Source organism: Hippocampus zosterae, chromosome 9 (assembly GCF_025434085.1).
Source record: "Hippocampus zosterae strain Florida chromosome 9, ASM2543408v3, whole genome shotgun sequence".
Taxonomy (NCBI): Eukaryota; Metazoa; Chordata; class Actinopteri; order Syngnathiformes; family Syngnathidae; genus Hippocampus; species Hippocampus zosterae.
In genome coordinates, this window is record NC_067459.1 from 21,977,471 (window position 1) to 21,991,575 (window position 14,105).

The 14,105-nt window shown below is 43.3% G+C and overlaps 1 protein-coding gene across 7 annotated transcripts in view; it reads left to right on the forward strand.

The window, feature by feature from the left end:
- Positions 1-14,105, forward strand: part of chl1b (cell adhesion molecule L1-like b) — a 56,287-nt gene that overhangs the window by 9,006 nt on the left and 33,176 nt on the right. Inside the window, exon 1 of one of the 7 annotated variants that reach the window (XM_052076052.1) lies at positions 10,139-10,367. The exons of the other annotated variants lie outside the window; for them this stretch is intronic. The gene's annotated coding sequence lies outside the window, so the exon portion shown is untranslated. Of the gene's footprint in view, positions 1-10,138; positions 10,368-14,105 lie in introns of those variants that run through there. 7 annotated transcript variants of the gene reach the window in all.

Consider the following 14,105-nt stretch of genomic DNA (forward strand, 5'->3'; position numbering starts at 1 on the left):
ATTATTTTTTATGATATCAATTTAAGGGTGTGGAAGGGATGTGGAAGTAATTTGTGAGGTGTGAAGTCCCGCCAGATATGAACAAATGTACCTTGTGTTACTGAAAGGATAATTACTGGTTTATATGACAATGATGTCACCTATAATTCATTCAGTTTCCGCCCCTAAAAAAAAAAACTGTCTCAGTAGGGGTCACAGTAAATTAGGAGGGGCACACGCATTTTGGAGTGACAATTCCGCCCTGTGTTTTCCAAGATGCTTTCAGAAAGCGAAAATAATTGACGTTCGTAACGTTGAGGCCTGTCACTTTCCTGACAGTTTCAGAATTCATGGCTGTCTGCCCTCTGAAATGGAAAACAAATGCAGAGCTGTTTTTTAAAACCATTTCACCCCTCAATAATCCCTCTCTAAAACTTGCTCGCCCCAGCCGAATCCGCACCTTGGAATTGCGATTATCCATTTTAGTGTGTGTGGAGGTCAAGCCTTTGGCAACTCAGTTCAAAGATTTGAATCCCCCGGGGTGTGTATTCTTGTCGAGCTGGTGCTTTATCGGCCCCTTGGCTGTCCTGCGTGGTGTAACTCAAGCGCCTTTGAAACATTAGCTTCATATCCACAAGCAGAGAGTGTTCCCCGTCGCAAATTCACAGATGGCTCCACATGTAGCACACCAGTGGTGGAGGCGTGCCTTCGAGGCCAATGTCACAAATGCGCACGGAGGCCCCTCTATTCCTTGAGGCTTTCATTTTGCTTGACCACCGACGACGAGGACGGATCCCAGCAAGACTCCAAAGTGTGGTCGGATCCGCCTGCAGCTCATAACATATCAAAGCATAAACATTTGTCAAACATGACAAGCGGCACAAAGTTTTGCAAAGCTGTATAGACACGAAAGGGGGCCTTTCGCGACTGTCTTTAGTTATCTCAGTCTTGAAGTAAACAACTTGGTTTCTTCTCTTTTGACGCATCCTGGGGGTTGGAAAGAATTATTGCAAGAGAGGAAACATATTTGCTTTTCTGCAGTCCATGTGGTTGATTTTCACAGAAATTGGCATAACCTCAAAGGATAACTGTGTTTTGTGTACATCAAAACAACACAAGGGGAGAATAAAGCATCATGAGAAAAAATGGCTTTTGGACATATATTGTTGAATTCAGTGTGACATACTGGACTTCAAAACAAATCTGTCAGGTTTTCAAGTGACAAACAGAATTTTGTGAGAAGATCTTTATCGAGACACGTAGAATCGAGCCTAACCATTTCCAATAAAATGGCAGTCTGAGCATTGAGAGATGTAAAAACATGAACATGTAGTACAGCAGGTGTCACCAACATTTTTGAGGGTGAGAGCAACTTCATGTGTACCGACTGTGTGAAGGGCTACCAAATTGATACACGTCTGAAATAACATATTTGTCCAAAATACCTTCAATAATATGAGGATGTGTTATTTTTAATACTTGATGATTTAAATTGTCAGACTTTGATCGTGTTTCGAAATGTCTCACAGTACTGCCAATGTTTGCATTTTTAAATCATAATTTCTACTAGCAAATCACAATGTCCAGGCACTGGCGGGCTACTCAAGTGTTCTTCACGGGCTACCTGGTGCCCACGGGCACCATGTTGGTGACCACTGTAGTACAGTATAAGCAGCTTGTTTGTAAAAATACAGATTAGCAGACTCATAAACTGTACTTTATCAGTTTTCTGCAAAATTCTAGAATGCTACCGAATAATAAGGGAGAACCTCAAAATGCTTCCCTGGGGTGGTGTGTTAAGGTCAAAACTGTCGGCTTTCGCACCTTGTCACTACAAGTACGGGAAACTGGTGAGAAAAAAAAAAAACGAGATTACATCAAATCAGTTTTCCTGATCGTGAAAAGGATGTGCTCTCATGAGCGAAAACCGCATGAAGTGCTCTTTGGTTTCCGCATTGGCTGAGGAAATGCATCCGCAAAGATGTTGAGGACCATTTCATGTGACCAACGTCAGAGACTTGTGCTACCCATAATGCAGACGGCAGCAAATCCACAGCCATCATCATTAGCGCTACGCCGCTTCGGACAGTAATGGCTGTCCCTGTAGTGCTGTCTCGGCACGTTCAGATGGTTCACCCGAGACTTGATGGTGTGAACGAGATCATTGGGGCAAATTCACAGTTCATATCAGACACGGTAAAGCTGTCGCGTGAAGGAGCCAAACAAGAAAAATGTGATTTGCAACACCCTCTTGAAAACCGCTCCAGCTCAACAAAGGATGCTAATTGGGTCATTTGTCCTCATTTATCTTCTTTTAAGAGTGGGGAAACAAATATTGAGTCGGGGATAGATGGGAGGAAACGCGGGAAGCGCTGCTTAAGTGGGGGATGGGCCTGGCAAAATTGATGGCTTGTGGATGTGGAGCCTGCGAATCTCGTTTTCGATTTAAAATAGCCTCATCAGCACATTTGACATAAAATATTTCTGCATTAAACGGTGTAAAGTCAAAAGTGCGCAACCGTCTTTCAAAAAGATGGATGACCTCTTATCCTTTGGAAGGCGTGAAAATGCAATATTTGGAAAATCAATACAGGGTTAAGACAATCGCATTCATCACGTTTCTTTATTTATTCAGGCAACGTGAAATGCTGTACGTGGCCATCGTTTTTCTGTTATACGGTTAGATAGGCTTTCCACCGTCTGTTTCCAAAAAGACAATAGACATTTCATTTGTCAATGAGCCTGAAATCATTTTCTAGTTTTAGGTACATTGCTCTCTCTTCTCTCAAGGTACAATTTTATCAATCAATATGCTTTCATAGCCACTGAACATAATGTGCCCCTCAGAGCCTTTGGTATTTTCCTATAGTTGGTAGAAATCGTTGTGGCCTTATCGTGACACACAAGAGCTCATTAATTCCTTCCATTGCACTTGAAAACATGGCAAATTGGCTCCAGCTTTTGTTCTCGAAGACGCACTGAAAAAAAAACCAACAAGGGCATATCAAGTAGTATCAATTATTTATCCCTAGCGACACCAGGATTCAATCTTTGCCAATTGAATTTGATGATATTGTGGTAAGTAGAGCGTCATTGATGATGATCAGCCCTGTGGCTATTCTCTGTCCTGCCTGATACAGATCAATACTCATCGTCCATAGGGATCAGTCACCCATATAGAGTCAGGGTCGGAATCCCCAGCAGTGCATCCATTTGGATCTGAAACAGAATTGGCTTTCTGAGTTTGCTACACATTCTGGGTCAAATGGTTGTACAGTTGCTAAGAGATCGTGGTTAATTTTGTGGATCTCAAGGAAGCTATTTCATGTCAATGAATCCATCTGAATTATGCTAACTATATTCAGAATTTCTTAATTATGCATACATAATATCCAAAAATACAAGAGTAACCTTTGGGCACAGATGAGCAGTACACGCTAGCGTATTCAGTAAGACATGCACTCATGTGTGTCTGGAGATGAAATGCGAGGAACTTCTAATTAAATCTAACTTCTAAATGAAACTTCTAATTGGGTTTATGGAACCTGACTGAACCGGTTTTGTGAATCAGAGCTCACTGCGCCTTCTCTTTCCAATGGAAATTGACAATGCCTGTCAATGTAGCTCAATATAGCAGAAACGGCGATCAAGAGCAGATCAAGCACAACAGATGGACGTCGATAGGAGCATTGTTGAAAAACAAATTCTGACTGCTCTTCAAATTTCGCAGGCAGGAGTTCATAAAAAGCGAAAAATGATCAAATGCAAAATCAGCCATCATGATTGGCTTGCCAATGATTCACACTGTGGTGCGCAAACGTGACAAAGTTGAACACAGAGCAATTCCTAAACCTTCCTTTAATAGAGTCTTTCAGGGGACACGGGAACAAATGCCTCTATTCATTTGTGTCCAAAATGCTAATGGCACTGCCTTCAAGTCTTAACGCATTTACAAGGGTGCCCGTTTCGTGACACGAGATGGTCCGCACCAACTGCTGTTGGCCTGTGACTGCATTAAGAGACTGACTTATTACTTAACAGGAGAACTATGAAAACAAGGCAGACTGTTTCCATCCATGTAACCCTGGCTCTTCCTCGCTCAGTGAACGAAGCGTGCTAGCATGCATCGCTACGTTGAATACTGAGATTTTGTATTGAGACAATGAAGCCTCTGTTGAGAAGCTAGCATGTGCTGTAAAGTTAAATGCTACTTTCCACAGGCGATGTTGTATTGATGTCAAGTTGTTGACAAACTACCTGCTAACAAAGGTGCAAGCTTTGTAGCTCACGTAACCTTCCACCTTCCGTGCTCGTTGAGGCTATGCCAACTCATGATATTGTGACACTGCTCTTGTTGGGAAACCAAGTCCAAGATAATCATTCTGTTCCATATTTCATCACAGAGGGAAACTTTTCTGGAATAGTCTGCTTGGAGTCGCGTTTGTGCATAAGCCGCAATCTTCTGAGTCCTGCGGTCACAGGTTATAAGTTAAAATCTCCTGCTGACTTCTTGCCTCGGAGTGAAGTTTATGTTTTGCTCTGCTTGGTTTACACTTTGCCTTCTTGACTTAATAGCAATATTCACAAACAAGCCATTGAGTGATGCAAAGTTTGGGCTGTAGCAAAGCAATCAATCGTATGGCAGGACTACAAGTGCCATAAAAGCATGCGATGAATATGTTGTTTTTTTTTTTGTTTTTATTTTGTTTTTTCCAGTTACAATATGAGCATTTCCAACTTGAACAAGCAACTCAGACAATTTTGCCCTTGTGACCGTTCTACTTTCCTTGGGGAGCCTTTGATTTCTTATGGATGTATTTTTATACTGTAGTTGTGGGCGTCTGCCAGGTACTTGTTTCTTGATGTCTAATGAGCCGTACTTTGATTAGCCTTTACCTTCATGAATACCAAGTATCCTCAGCCCGTTATTTTCATTTAAAAAAAAATATATATATATATATATAGAGCCAGACAATTAACTTGTATGTGTAACAGATAAAATGGCCCGGGAAGGAACACATAACGCTCGTTTGGTTGTTGACATTTAATATAAATGTGCCTCCGGGCTACGGGATCTGACATGAGCTAATTGGCTATCAAGAGATGCTTTGAGAAGTACATCGTTACAGTGTTCCCACAGCAATAATATTCATTCGTGAAAAGCATGGACATCAAATATAAACGGACTATTATGATTCTTCTGATGACAACGAGGTAAAATCTGTGATTCTAAGCGTGCCCCAACAAGACGATATGACATTTTAACAATTGTTATTAGCCCACACGCTGTCTAAAAGAGACCTCCCTGGGTCGCCTTTATGCAGCTCCTGAATGGAAATGAGAAAGAGGCATGAAAAGTCGTCCCGTCTGTCTTTTGACATGCTGTCGGTGTGAAACCCCCCACAAAGACGCGACCGCGCCCAGCGCCCTCCACACACAATCAGTAAATTGTCTAAAATATCGGTCTGCCATTCACCCCCTGCTGTGTGCTCATGTGAGACGGATGCCAGCGACAATTTCCACTGCGGGATTAGCCGGATAGTGTGACGGGCCTCTTATCCGTCGCGGTCCTGAAGGCTTGACCCAGGATGTGTGTGGGAGCAAAGGGGCCTGGAGGACACTCCTTAAAAGGCAGTTAGATCCTTACTGCTTATTATAAATAAGGCTGAGTTCAAGTGACTGGTCAGATTTGCTTCTCTTTGTTATGTCACCATAACAAGGAAAAAGCTTGTTTTCTGGCTGGAATTAAACCTTGTTGGCGTAACAGGATTAAGGGGAGGAAGGTTTTGCAGTGTTTGCTTCAAAACCTCTGACAGCCGAGCTACTTTAGATGGAAACGATCGTCCTCCTTAGCTGGTTCTATTTTTGTTGAGAAGTAATTAAATTAAGATGTCCCCCAAAAATTCTGCATACCCGCTGCACTACCAATGGCTCAAAGTGCATATCGATCATCTCTGTCGCAGATGAGGTGGAGCGTGACGTCACTTTGAGTGGCGGGGTCCACCTTGGACTGGTTGCCAGTTAATGACTCGAGTCTACAATCAATGTCACACAATTAATGTCACATGTTTTTGAGAACGTAAGAGGAAACGGGATTAAGAACGTAAGAAAACTCACACAGGCAGCTGAAGAACATTCCACACAGACTGCCAACCTCTAAAAATTTACACTTGATGCAGATTGTGTGCCGCTGTTGAAAGTCATCTGCTTCTTTATTCTAGTTAATTTTTTTAAATACTTTTTGGGTGAAAATGAACCTGATCGGATGATTTGGTGTGCGGTGTGCACTAACACAAAAATATATAATAATTATAAAGTGCATACAGACACACAAATCCTTTTTTTTTTCCAATTTCCCACTAGACCCCTCGAGAGTGACTCCGCACCACTCAAGGGGCTACCGGTCGATCGCGATCCCCTACTCTAAATATAAGGTTGCACATACTATTGTATGGATGGCGAGCACAGCCAAAGCCGTTACCATGCCTCCCCGCTTTGACTCCGCAGCATTGCCGTTATCTTGATGCATTCATCTTGAAGCTCATGTTTGCCTCCGTATTCTCTGTCAGCTGTGTACACACTCTAAAAGAGGCCGTTTCCACTGTGAAAGTGACCTCACTGAGCCAGCTGGAGACACAACATATTGATCCAGTCTCCAAAAAAACCCCAATAATACCAACCCGAATTGAGTTCGAAGGCAAGGCGACTTTAGTTAGATGGCCTCATGGCATCATTCATACGCACAAGGCAAATGTGTACGACTTTACAGAAGTATTGAGTAGAGAGACAGAGGCATGAAATATATAATTTCATCCATACAAGATCCACAATAACTTGGACACATTTCCAAGATATTCTTTACCGCTTTGCAGGTTACATGCTGCGGATGTTCAGTAGGTGCTGTATCAAGAGTGCATATCGCCGCCACCATCACCCTCACCAAGCGCACCATCTTTGGTGCTCCAACGAGTATGCAGGAGTCTGTCATGCTTGTCTGGACGAAGTACTCTGTCTTCCTCTTCTGGGGAAAACGTTGAAAGTTTAAGCAAACATGTTCTGCAAGTGAACCGTTGTCGAAGGCGCGCAAGGTGTTTTTGTTGTGGCTTTTGAAGAGCGCTTTTTGTTCGATGGTTGCTTGAGCCGCACTGAATAAATCCGCCGTCAACACCGATCTGGAAATAATTGAGGAGCAGATGAAAGGCCAACAGTGCTGGAATTCTGCCTGTTTTTCATTGACAGTCACGGATCATTAAGAGGACCGCGCAAATACAAACGCAGCGATCCCACGGGCTTGCTTAGTTACAATAGTTTTAGTCATTTGCAAACTGTGAACTCACGCAGGGTCTTGTATTAAACAAGCAAGACGAGGAAGAAGCAAGAGGCAGCACGGGAGAGTATTTCATCTGTGCATCAGTGATCAGAATGGAAAATTAAAGGACCTTGAAAGGCAAATGCAAAACATGCCCTGACAATTCTGGTTTCCAGAAGAAGAATATATTGATTCTGTACACTCGTTCTTCCATGCACGTTTAGTTTTTCAACTCCGAAATGTGTGGTCCAGAAGAGTGACACGAGAGCCCAAAAAATACTTGTATTGTTATTGGGTTCCTGCTATCCTGAGGTAGGACAGCAGGTCGAGCGAGCATTATTGTAATTCCACCAGAATGATACATTTGCAGACTTCCATCTTGTAGCTGTCTGATAACATTTCATGATCGCTGCTGGACGGAGATAAGACGCATGTCGCAAATTAAAGATGTTGTAAGCGTTTACTCTGGCAGCAGAGCAGATTATTTTTTGGGGGGGTGAGGAGGGGGTAAGATTACATTAAACCACGGCACAGAGAATGGGGACTGTAGGTGACTGCAGACATAGCTTTTTTTTCATGAAAAACCAAAAAAAAAAAAACAAAGTTAATTGAGTTCAAACATGTACAGGTAGGTATGGACTGGAAGTCGGGTCGGTCGATACTATCCCATAGGAAATTCTGCTTGGCACTTGAGTGGGGACTTTCTCCGGGGGTTGTGTCCTGGATATTGTCAGGTGCCTGCCGTGACTGCGCAAAGCGTTTCGGAAGTGCCTGTCTTGGTGGCCACCCATCTGGCTCGGCCTTGCAGGACCGCCCAGCCCTCAGGGCACCCAGCATTTGTGTCGCGTTCACAAGGCTTCCCTGTGTTTCTGTGACTGCAACGACAGCTCCATCCTGTTGTGGCAACATGAGTGCTCGTGGACTCTGAGGATCTGCCAATGGCATTGCACAAGAGTGCTCTCCATTACTGACTTTGGCTGAGTGCACTCATTCGAGTCCCCTCGCACCCCGCCCCTCAAAACAACAACAACAAAAACCAAGTCCTTCAACAGATCCGGTGTCGCTGACGGGATTTGTTCGACATGTTAAGATATGACATGGAAGCCGGAATATTTTATCGTGGTGGGGGGATTGCACACAAACATCAATTATCCACTGATAAATCATTTTAATGCTGCATATTTCAAACCATCAACCTCGTAAAAAGCTCCAAGAAATAATTTACCTTTCTGGCTGCTAGATCCGTGAAGGCAAGCAAGCTTTTGTTGCATTTCCACTGCGGCTACAAGTCACATCAGCATAATTCAAACATAACCATCCCCCTATCTCACTGCTGCCTTTCTCCTTGGTAAAACTAAAATCTAAGGCCAGTGCCTCCATCATTCATCATCCAGACTGGGTGCACTTCAACCCCCCCCCACCCCATTGCCCCCCTTTTTTTGCTGTGGGAGAGTGCTTTAGCTTTTCAAGGTGGAAGGTTCTTATCAACAGTCTCAGCACTTCAGCCGAGCTTTCAGTCACCCCAGTCCTTCAGTGTGGCTTTTCAGTCGAGCTCCCTGTTCATCGGAGTAGAACAATCAGGTTCTGTGTCACGCCAAAAGTCGAAAAACGCTCGATTAGTTCATTTGTTTCGCGACTCAATGTTCTTGACGAGCAACAAACTGTGTGTGTGTTTTCCAAAGAGTAGACCAGTATGAATACTTAACGCCAGTGGTCCCCAAACTACGGCCCGCCTCCACATTTTGCCCGGCCCCCTGAACAATACCAGAGATGCATTCTCATTTTGTTTTCAATCCGGCCACGTGATGGAGACTTGTACATGCATAAAACGTTACAGTCGATTCCACCTTTGTGCCCCATCCAAAATCGGTTGCTCCAAAATAACAAAGCAACTCCTGGACATACCCTTATCAAATAAATAATGTCAAAAAGATTAGGTCAGAGAATAATTAATTGGTTGTAATGTACTTCATTAAGAGTGTTATTATTTGTTTTCAGATTCCTTTTTTTCCTGTCCAGGAACTAAAAGGTTAACTTTTAGTTATGTGTAACTTTATGGAAAAGACCTCTGTGATCATCACACTTTTTGTTACAAACTGACCCTCTACAGTGAAAAGTTATTTGGCCCTCACTGGGAAAAGTTTGGGGAGCCCTTACGACGTGTATGTGACAGCGAGTGGTTGTTCGTCTCTCTATGTGCTCAGCGACTGACTGGCGACCAGTTCAGGGTGTTGCGCTGCCCAAAGTCAGCTAGGATAGGCTCCTCCCCTTGCCACCCTTGTTCAGGATCAGCGGTGATGACAATGGAAGGATTTTCCAAAATATTCACTTGAAGATAGTTGAGGTCTATCCGTTCCATTTCATTTGCTAACCCTTTGATTCTGTGGGTTTGTGTAAATAATGCTGCCTTTTAAGAGATTGGATGTAGCAGGTATGCCGTATACAGTACATACGGCGCGTGGAAATAAATGTCATCATATTCATCTTTTCAGCTCGCACCCGTATGTTTCCATTCGACAACAAAAGAAAAGACACTCGAGTAAATCACTGTTAGTCATTTGGAGAACACATGTGGCGTCTTTTCATGCCTGGAAATGTATTTTGGTGGTCGCCATCACTATTTGTAATGCACAAAAAGATCGAGCTATTGTTCGTATGCGTTTTTGCAGCACCGCTAACAGTTCATTTTAGCCACTCTTGTCATGATGATGTTTTTATCCAGCTTTGTTTCTAGTTGTGTGCCCCAAGGACGGCTTGGGGAGTGGAAGTTGCATTCCACCGCTCCTTTGTCCCCTCCATGTGAATAGTCTTTTACACGAGGCTTTGTGGGATTGATTGTCAAAGGCTTAATGAGCGTCTTAACCAAGCCGGAGGCTTTAGGCAACATATGTGACCAGGGTCCTCGATGCTCACGTTCCTCCATATCAAGCCTCGCTGACAAAACTCGGAGACAGCTCAGCTCTGATTCTTCTGCCTGTTTACTTACTTACAAATACTTGCTATTTATACTGGATGCTATTGCGTTTGGAAGGAATGTATACATGCCTTATGGGGACCTGCGCAAAGGATGATGTCACTTGTAAGTATATAGACCAGATTGCATGTGTTCTGTGTTCTCTTTCGAGATCAACTCTTGAGCAGCTCAAAACCGGATTGCAATTGACTGTAAACCGACCGAATAACATTAAAAAAGTTAAGTCATGACGCTTACCTTTGGAATATTGCTGCCTGAATGTCACAACATTTTAAAAATGACACATTTTTACACCATCCCATTAAATATTTCTGCTAGTGTGTTTGTCATCTTCGACAGGGATAAATGTGTCATTTGCTAGTCGACATACATACTTTTACACCTTATTATGAAGACAATTTCTGTATTGATGCGTAAAAAAAAAAGACCTCAACCACCATTAATATTCAGTTGTGAAATGTTTATAAACCTTCAGTATTCGGTATAATTACAGTGCATTATAAATCCTGAGTTGTCTGGTCTTGTAATCATTCCATTGGATTTGTCTCAACGCAACCTCAGCCTGACCCTACAACAAGAAGTAGGCCACATATTCTGATCGCCGGATCATACAGCGTACCCGCTGTAACATTGTCCAGATGCTTTGCTCGGAAACAGAACAGGAAATTCATGCAGTAAAGTATAACACCGACACTCTTGTTTTGCTGGTAATTCTGCTCTTCACGGAGAGTATTTCCCTCATTTTTTGTTCAGATTCATATGAGAAATCAAGCCTGGTCGAATGGCTGAAATACAATCTTTCGTCTTGTGGATTTGAGAAACAAGTGCCATTAATCATGTCCCGCTGTGGCATACGTAGCAAGATCAGGGCAAATTGCCAGCCTTCGTCAAAACAAGTGAAGAAATTCGGAGTGAGAGGAACCCTGTGCTTGTTGCCACAAAATTACGACTCCAGTCAGCGCAGTCCAATTAGTTAATTCATCTCTCCCTGTTGTGATGACTGTCCTGGGCAGGGGGCACTCCTGCTGGGCTTCAAAGACGCCAGATCAGAAGCAAAATGATGAACTCGTCATAAGACGAGATCCAGACAGGTCCGGCACACCTTCCCCGGAGCTTAAACATATGAACAGGTTCAGAGGAGGGACAGCAGATGCGGAAATAATCAGATTATGTCACGTTTGCGAGGTGGTAGTTGGAGGAGCCCAAAAAGCAGGGAGGCAGGAGGAGTCGGATGGACTGAGCAAAATGTATTTCACAAAAATACAAACAGGAGTACACCGGGAAAAAAAAACCTAATTGAAGTTTACAAACCACAGGAAACCAAAATAACAAACCATCGCCAGAAACACACACACACACACACACACACACACACACAGGGGCACATGAAGGAACAAAACCAAATGTAACCTCAACAAAAACAGCAGATTACATAATTCAGTTTGAAAGTGGTTTGCTTGCAAGCAAACAATTTGAGATACGAGTGCAGTATGGTGGCAGGGAACTCAACTCACCAGACGACCTGCAACAGTTTGACAAAAAAAAAAAGAAGAGGCATCTGCTTGCATATTGCAACCCCTAGTTGAAGGTTAATGTCAAACTAAACATAAAATCAAGGGAGTGAAAGATTTTTTTTTTTTAACAGAGTTGTAATTTTGTTTAATTCTACTGAATGATGTCACTACTGCATGTTTTTACAAAGTACAACATTAAGAAGTGCGCCTTTTTTTCCCCATTATAATATACATGCTAACCATTGTTGTTGTATTATGGAGGAAGGCTGGAGCGAATCAATGACGTTCTCATTCCATTTCATGGGAAAAGATGATTGTTTTGAGTTATGAGCATGGCAGGGGAATGAATAAAAATCTGATTTCAAACCACCACTGTGGAGGCTTGATGATCAAAATAAGAGAATATAATTGGTCTTCACTTTTTTTTCCTCTCTCTTCCTGTATTGTGACAACTCTCTGGACTCTGAGTTCATTTTGGATCAGGGAGGTCAGACTTCATTAGTTGCTCCAGAACAGACAGGTCGCAGACCCTCGGTGCCCTGGTGCATCAGCTCTCTATCCAACTCCAACTGAGCCTCATTTTTTGAGTGCCGGCGCCATCGCTTTCTCTCTCATCCTCCTGTGACAGTCCTAAAAGTGCCCTCCGCCTGCTCATGCTACACACTCATGAAATATTAATGGTGGCATAATTGAACTGTCACGCTCCTGAAGTGCAGCAAAATTACAGGAGCAAATTATACAATATTGTTCCCACTTCCCAATCTCATTTAGTGTCTTGTTTCAGATTTGGCGCAACCAATAATGTTTTTAATAATGGATGACTTGCATGGCCAAGCTTGTAGTAGCAAATTGATTGCGCTTATTCTTGTCAGAGGAAAGACTGTTTGGGGGTACGGGGGGGCGAGGGGATAAAGAAATGCCGCAGGTTTCTGTACACAGTGACACAGTGCACGCCCAAAGATAAGAAAAGTTATGATTAATGATTTTAATTTAATTCTAATGACTGTCAGAAGCGTGTGGAGCTCCATCGCTGGTTTTAATCAAAGGCAATATTTTAATCCATCCTGACAAAATAGTGAGTGAGCTGCTTAATCCTATTACAGGCTTTGACAGTAAACTACACTCGGTCCACACGTGGCCCGTCTGTTGTCTTTATGTGAGAAAGCAGCAGATGGTGCCAGCTCAAGAGCCTACCGATCTGAACTTTGCATGGTTTCTCTTGGACCCCGCACCGCCCTCGGCAACAAATCCACAAGCGTGCCGAATTCCCTACGCAAGCAACTTTTCTGTGTGATCTTCCGATGGAGTGAGCCGTGATACAGTCTGGTGACTTTGTAAAACGTGCACTGTGTTTGAGGGTCAATGCCAAGGTGCCAGGGCAGGCCAGATGGCCGCGATATAAGGAATGAAGCTTGCCAAAAATATCCAACGGGGTTTGCCAATTTTTTTTTCCAACAGTCAAAAAGTCATTGAGTCAGTCATCGAGATGCAGAATTTGCTGCAGATATGTCAAAATGCGGTTGGATGTCACACCATCAAAAGCCTGAAGCCAAGAAAAGTATATAACCACCTCACCGCGTGATATGGAGGAATGTGGAAGCCGAATGCTTGAGTTACCAAATCCATTCGGAGGACTACACAAAGGAAAAAGTTGAACAGCACAACCGAAGGCCCAAGCGTCATAGCTACACCGCTTGAAGCAGTTTTGTCATCTGTCCACCAGATCAACCCCCGAAAACCACGGGACGCTTCCGATTGTTTTGTTTTTTTGTGGGCATGATTGTTTTTTGCACCGTCACAATCTTGACATTCCGCCAGCCTGTATTGTAGCTACATAAAATTGGTGTCAAATGACAACCTCATATTTTGTTTCATGATGACAATTTGGACTGATGTTTGTCCTAAAATGACTTTTTTAGTTTTAAATACAGACAAAATTGGATCACGACCAACCGTTAGAAGTCTGCACTTGAGCCGAGTCTATTTGATGCACTCAGGGATGAGTGAGGCGCCCATGAGCAGAACAAAAAAGTTATTTGTCTGCATTTCAATCCTCTTTCTGGATCTTGACTGACCCTTTTTTTCAAGAGCACGACTTTCCAAACGGTGAAAAGTGATTGGATTTGCCTCCCCTTCCCGTAGTGCACCCGTCCCCTCTGAGTCTTGGCTCCCCAAAGTTCGGGTTCATATTGGCCTTCCCCCAGCGAACACTTTTGACCCTCCTGCCCGATTCATCAATCTCCGGCGGCTCTGATCGCTGTTGAAAGGGGCGGCGGAGGGTTAAGAAGACCCCTGGGTCTTTAAATCAGGCCAGCTTTAGGGGACCCCT